General features: G+C 41.3%; 1 pseudogene; it reads left to right on the top strand.

Moving 5' to 3' along the window:
• Positions 1 to 5,271: 5,271 nt before the first annotated feature.
• LOC143404491 (small ribosomal subunit protein eS27 pseudogene) lies at positions 5,272 to 5,540 on the top strand (annotated as a pseudogene).
• Positions 5,541 to 6,484: the final 944 nt, after the last annotated feature.

Below are 6,484 nucleotides of genomic sequence, written 5' to 3' on the forward strand. Positions count from 1 at the left end.
TGCCCCACCCACTCACCTGCCCCACCCACTCACCGGCGGCCCCACCCATCCCAGCTCCCACCTGCCACCGTTGTTCGGACTGCCCCAACGTAGGCAGGGTCCACAAGAGTTCTCAGATCTTTATTACTTAAAGTTATTAGGTGTCCACACCACACATGCACGCACACGCACGCACACACACACACACACACACACACACACACACACCTACACCTCCCAACCTTCAGTGTGAGCAACTCTGTCGATCCCAGGAGGTTCTGGGGACTTCAGAGGTCTGAGACTCCAAGCCAGGCCTCCAGGGGGAAAGCTGGAGAAGGTGGCAGGGCCAGGTGTAGGGCCTCTGCAGACAGGAGGGACACCACCCCACCAGACCCAACTTTTGGCCATAAGCTTTTGGAGGGCTGGATCCTTTCTGCTACTGCTGGGCCCCTCTGTCCCTTCCCTGTACAAATCAAAGCCAGGAAGGTTCTCCAGGCAATTTATGTATTCTCCGTGTATCCTCTGTGTGTTGGGCCTTGTTTTTGAAACTAGGGAACTAGGTATACAATGATGACAAAGACAGAACAAAGTCGTTGCTCTCAGGGATTTCATCCTAAATGGGCAGACAAGCAATGAATAATAAAGGCCATAATTAACATGCTTTTGGACAGTGGTTTGGAGAGAACAAAACAGGAAATGTGAGTTGAGAACTAAATGCCTAAAAAGAACCAGCCATAGGAAAATGGACCTTAGAAGAAGGAAATCAGAAAAGCCAGGTGGCTGCAGAGAAGTGAACAGAAGGGATGGGTGTGGCACGTGGGCAGAGGGATGCACAGGGCCTGCTTAGCTTTATTTCCCCCAAACCCAGGACAGGTTCAGGCACAAAAAGACATCGAATAAATTCAGGATGAATTAATCAATGGATGCAGTTGGCCAATATGAGAGGCTCTAAGATAATGGAATTAATAGAACTTGTGCTGCTTTGGGCTGATGCTGGGGAAGATAAGGATTTACCCTAGTTCCTGGGAAGTGGCTGATGCCATTCTCCAAGATAAGTAGCACCAGAAGAGGGACAGATTCAAGATGTGTGCCGGTGATTAATTTATTTTTGAATGGGTTGGCTTGAGGTTTTCTATGAGATATTCAAATGGGAATGTCCAGGAAGCAGTGGATGGGTTAGAAGCTTAGGAATCAAAGTCTGGCCAAGAGTTGTACATTTCAGTCTCAAAACCATTTAGTATGAATAAGATAGCCCAGGAGAAGAGTGGAGAGAAGAGGCTAAGGACCAACTTCAGAGTACCTAGCACAGTGTCTGGCACATCGGAGATGATTACTAACTCTGTCAGATGAAGAGGTACACAAGTATAAAGCTTAAGTCTATGTCATGCCAAACCTAAGCTTTCCTTACTAACCCCATTTTGCTCTTAAACTGTACAACATTCTAATAGGACTGGGGATAGGGGTGCAGTGAGGGACACATACAGAAAAGGTCAGACTGGAAAACAAGAAAGCAATGGGCAGATTTAGAAAACACTAGAAAAGCCAGGCAGGTGACACACCTGTAATCTCAGTGACTTGGGAGGTTGAGGCAGGAGGATTGCAAATTTGAGGCCAATCTGGGAAATTTAGTGAGGTCCTAAGCAACTTAGCAAGACCCTGTCTCAAAAAGTAAAAAGGTTTGGAGGTGGGTGTGATGTGTAGTGGTAAAGCAGCCCTGGGCTCTATTCCCATACCAATAAATAAATTAATGAATAGGGCTGGGAATGTAGTTCAGGGGTAAAAAGCCCCTGGGTTCAGTCTTCAGTTCAAAAAAAAAAAAAAAAAAAGACCAAACAAACAAAACAAAACAAAACTACTGGAGAAGCCAGTCATGAACCTGGAGGTTAGGCTGTGGGGAAAGATGCATTTAGAAAAGAAAGTCGGAGCCAGATTTTGAAGGTACAGCTTTATTCTTCAGTGTAAATTATAGATAGATATTCTTTTTCTTTCCTGACAGTATAAAGATAAGAACAAAAGTACAAGGATTACATCATTGTTTGCAATAGTAAAAAAGAAATTTGAAACAACCTAAACAGCTACCAATAGGAGAACAAATACATTGTGGTATGGTCAAACAATGGCAGTATAACTTTAATTAGAATGGGTGAATTAAAATGTTACGTATCATAAGTCTAAAAGCAGCAATCTGCTAAATGTAATGGAATATCCTGATTAGATCCTGAAATAAAAAAGGGACATGAGTGGAAAAATTGGTGAAATCTGAACAAAATCTAATTTATCTAGTAATATCATACTAATGTTTATTTCTTAGTTTTGTTTGCTTGCTTCTGGGTGCTGGAAATCAAAACCAGGTTTTTGTCCCCAGTCCTATTTCTTAGTTCTGTCAAGAATATTTATGTATAGTTTTAACATCTGGAAAAGCTGGGTGAAGGTATGCAATAACTCTGTGCTGTCTTTGCAACCTCTGTAACTTTTCCATGGATTTAAAATTATTCCCAAATAAAAAGCTCATTTAAAAAAATGTAAGCTAGAGGCTGGAAGAATAGCTCAGAGGTAGAGCACTGCCTTAGTATGCTCAAGGCTCTGGGTGGATTTTCAGTCCAGCAAGCAAGCAAGCAAGAGGAAGGAAAGAAAGAAGGGAGGAACAGGGCTAGGGATGTGGCTCAAGCAGTAGCGCGCTGGCCTGGCATGCGTGCAACCGGGGTTCGATCCTCAGCACCACATGCGAACAAAGATGTTGTGTCCGCCAAGAACTAAAAAATAAATGTTAAAAACTTCTCTCTCTCTCTCTCTCTCTCTCTCTCTCTCTCTCTCTCTCTCTTTTTTAAAAAAAAAGTATTAATGAGTATCTGTTAAAAGTATTAATGGTATCTGTTAAAAGTATTAATGAGTAGCCTTACTGAGGTTATATATATATAACAGATATGATAGTATCTGTTAAAAGTATTAATGAGTATCTGTTAAAAGTATTAATGAGTAGCCTTAGTGAGGTCCTATCTCACAATAAAAAATGTGATTGAATGTGATTCAATGGTAAAGTACCACTGGGCTCAGTCTCCAATACCAAAGATTAAAAAAAAAAAAAAAATATATATATATATATATATATATATATATATATATATATATATATATATATATATATATAGACAGTTCTCCCCTTTTCTTTTTCTTGTGCACCAGGGATTGAACCCAGGGGTACTTAACCACTGAGTCACATCCCCAGCCCTTTTTAATATTTTATTTGGAGACAGAGTCACGCTGAGTTGCTTAGTGCCTTGCTAAATTGCTGAGGCTGGCTCTGAACTTGCCATCCTCCTGCCTCAGCCTCCCAAGCCACTGGGACACTGGGATTACTAGCCACTGCGTCCAGCCAGTTCTACCCACACACACACCTTTTTTTTTTTTTTAAGTTGTAGTTGGACACAATATTTTATTTATTTATTTTTATGTGGTGCTGAGGATTGAACCCAGGGCCTCACACGTGCGAGGCAAGCACTCTGCCACTGAGACACAACCACAGCCCCATAGTTCTCCCCTTTGCTTTAAATTTAAAAAAAAAAAAAAAGACATAAAAATATTCAGAAGAATGATAAATACTTAAGATGGTAAGATTAAGAAAAACATTGAGAGTATGTGTTTCATAATACATCAGTTTAAATATAATTCCCAAGGTCCTTTGTTAACTTTAAAACCTAGAATGAATACTAAGTACCTTCCCTTCTTATTTTTATATATTATGAAACAGTTTAATGTTTGGGTAATTTTTTAAAGTCTTTATTTTTCATTCTTCAATTATCTATACTGTTTTCCCATTTCATTTTTTGCCTATTCACTCTGCCTCTCAGAACATTAACTGTGCTCCTTATCCTCGGTAATTCCCACTTGATTATTTTTTGGGGGGATGGGGGAATATGTGGTGTTTGGGATTAAAGGCACAGTCCTCCTGAGCTGCATCCCCAGACCTTTCTTATTTATTTAATTTATTTTGAGACAAGTTCTCATTGAGTTGCTTAGGACCTCACTACATGGCTGAGTCTGCCCTTGAACTTGAGATCCTCCTGCCTCAGCCTCTCATAGTTGGGCTAATAGGTATCTGCCACTGCACCTGCCACTTGGCCCAGCTTTGAATTTTCTTATTTTGTTTCATTATTGAGATCAAACCTAGGACCTGGCACATTCGAGGCAGGTATTCTACCACTAAGCTACATCTTCAGCCCTCTTTGGGTCATTTTAATGGCTGTGTTGATAATTGGCATTTTTCTTTCTCCTTCTCCTTCTTCTTCTTTCTTCTTTCTTCTTTCTTCTTCTTCTTTGTACTGAGGATTGAACCCAGGGGTTCTTAACCACTGAATCACATTCCCAACCCTTTTTATACTTTATTTAGAGACAGGGTCTTGCTGGTTGCTAAGTGCCTCACTAAGTTGCTGAGGCTGGCTTTGAATTCTCAATCTGCCTGTCTCAGCCTCCCTAGCTGCTGGGATTACAGGTGTGTACCACTGCACTTGGCAATCTTGACCACCGTGTTGTGACCTGCTTCTCTCCACCACACTCTCCCACCATGATGTTCAGCCTCACCTCAAGCCCCGAAGAATGGAACCAGCCTTCTCTGGATTAAGACCTCTGAAACTGGACAAGGACAGAGCGTTTGGTAACAAATCCGGTACCCCAGGTAGGACCCAAGAGCAGCCCCTGTTTCAGCTTTCCTGGGCAGGCCTGGCTGTCCAAGGAGCCCCGCTTCCATGCTGGGGTGGCTGGCAAACTTGTTGAGAGCTAACTGTAGGAGAGTTAGGAGACAGGTTGCTCCTCTGGGTCCACTTTGCGAAAAAGGAAACTGCATTCAGTAAAGTCGGGACATCCTTGGTCATCTGTTGTAGATGGACAGCATGCCTTTATTTGCTAATTTTTGTATGCGGTGCTAAGGACCGAACCCAGGACCTCACACATGCTAGTGTTTTACAGAGCAGGATCCCTGCCCTATGCATGCCTTGTCTAGTCACCTGCCATATGCCACTGTGCACCTCTGGACTGCTCTGATGCTGAATGCCCTTAACTGTCCACGCCCCAACTGATGAAGAAGAGGGGGGGGTGGAAGAGGGAGAGGGGGAGGAGAAGGAGGAGGAAGAAGAGAAGGAAGAAGAGGAGGAGGAAGGAGAAGAGGAGGAGGAAGCGAAGAACTTATTCATGAAAAACTTTTGGAATTCAAACAACAACAATGGAAGTCCTGGCCTTCCTCCCTGGAGCCTCTCCCATCCCCCCCAGCTTTCTGGCAGTGACACTCCCCACAAGAACATGGCTCAGGAAAAGGATCTCCTTCATCTCTCCAAAAGAGAAGAAGAGGAAGCACAAGAAGAAGCATCTGGTAAAGAGCCTCATCTCCTATTTCATGGATGTGAAAAGCCCAGAATGCCATAAAATTACCACAGTCTTCAGTCATGCCCAAATAGTAGATTTCTGTGTTGGCTGTCCTCTGCCAAATACGGGAAGGTAGAAAAACAAGGCTTACAGAAGAATGTTCCTTCAGGAGGAAGCAGCACGAAAAACAACCTGAATCAAGATGAATGATAAACCATCCCAATAAACACATTTTGGATAAAAAAAAATATTGAAAACAATATCCAAAAGTATTTAACTCACAAATGATACAACCTTTTCTTCTTGAAATGATTGCTTAAGATTTGCATATGCTTAAGAGACAAATCATAGCTCCCAATAAATTATGAATGAGAAAAATCTAAAAAAAAAATGCATTTTTAAGAAGATACCAAAAAGGATGTATATGGCTATGGGGGTGAAATTATATGTTCCCATCAATTCTGTTGGTCTGTTAAAATGCTTTTTTATGATAAATTGTTCTCGATGTCCTACTTCCCAGTTCTTTCTTCGAAATAGAACTCAGTTATTTTAGTAAAAGTTACAAGGGTGATTGAAACTAGATGAGTTTCAGGTGCAGTGGCACACATCGGTCATTCCAGGGACTTGAGAGGCTAAGGCAGAAGGATTGCAGGTTTGAGGCCAGCCTGAGCAATTTAGTGAGGACCTAAGCAACTTAGTGAGATCCTGTCTTAAAATATAAAATAAAAAGGGCTGGGATGTAACTCAGTGGTAAAGTGCCCCTGGGTTCTATCCCTAGAACAACAACCAAAGACAGAAAAGTACATGTGATAAAATCAGGAAAAAACATTTTTTTTTTTTTTTTTTTGGTGGTCCTGGGGATTGAACCCAAAGACATTTATTTTTAGGGCAGATTTTCCAATCAATCTGACTTGTTCAAGGATTAAAACTTGCATAACTATATCAACTTGGATTCTTGTATAAAAATCACTTCTGAGCTAACAATTTCTATGAGAAAGGTTTTTGTTTCATATTATTTAACCCATTTAGAGTATTAGAAGTTTAGCTTCTTTGTTTTCTGGGAGTTTGGGCAAAATTGGATTTATATAAGCTCTTATTAGTCTCCATAAACCAATCAGGACAAAGCTCCTTTAAGTCTTTATAATCTAAT

This window comes from Callospermophilus lateralis, chromosome 7 (genome assembly GCF_048772815.1).
Source record: "Callospermophilus lateralis isolate mCalLat2 chromosome 7, mCalLat2.hap1, whole genome shotgun sequence".
Taxonomy (NCBI): domain Eukaryota; kingdom Metazoa; phylum Chordata; class Mammalia; order Rodentia; family Sciuridae; genus Callospermophilus; species Callospermophilus lateralis.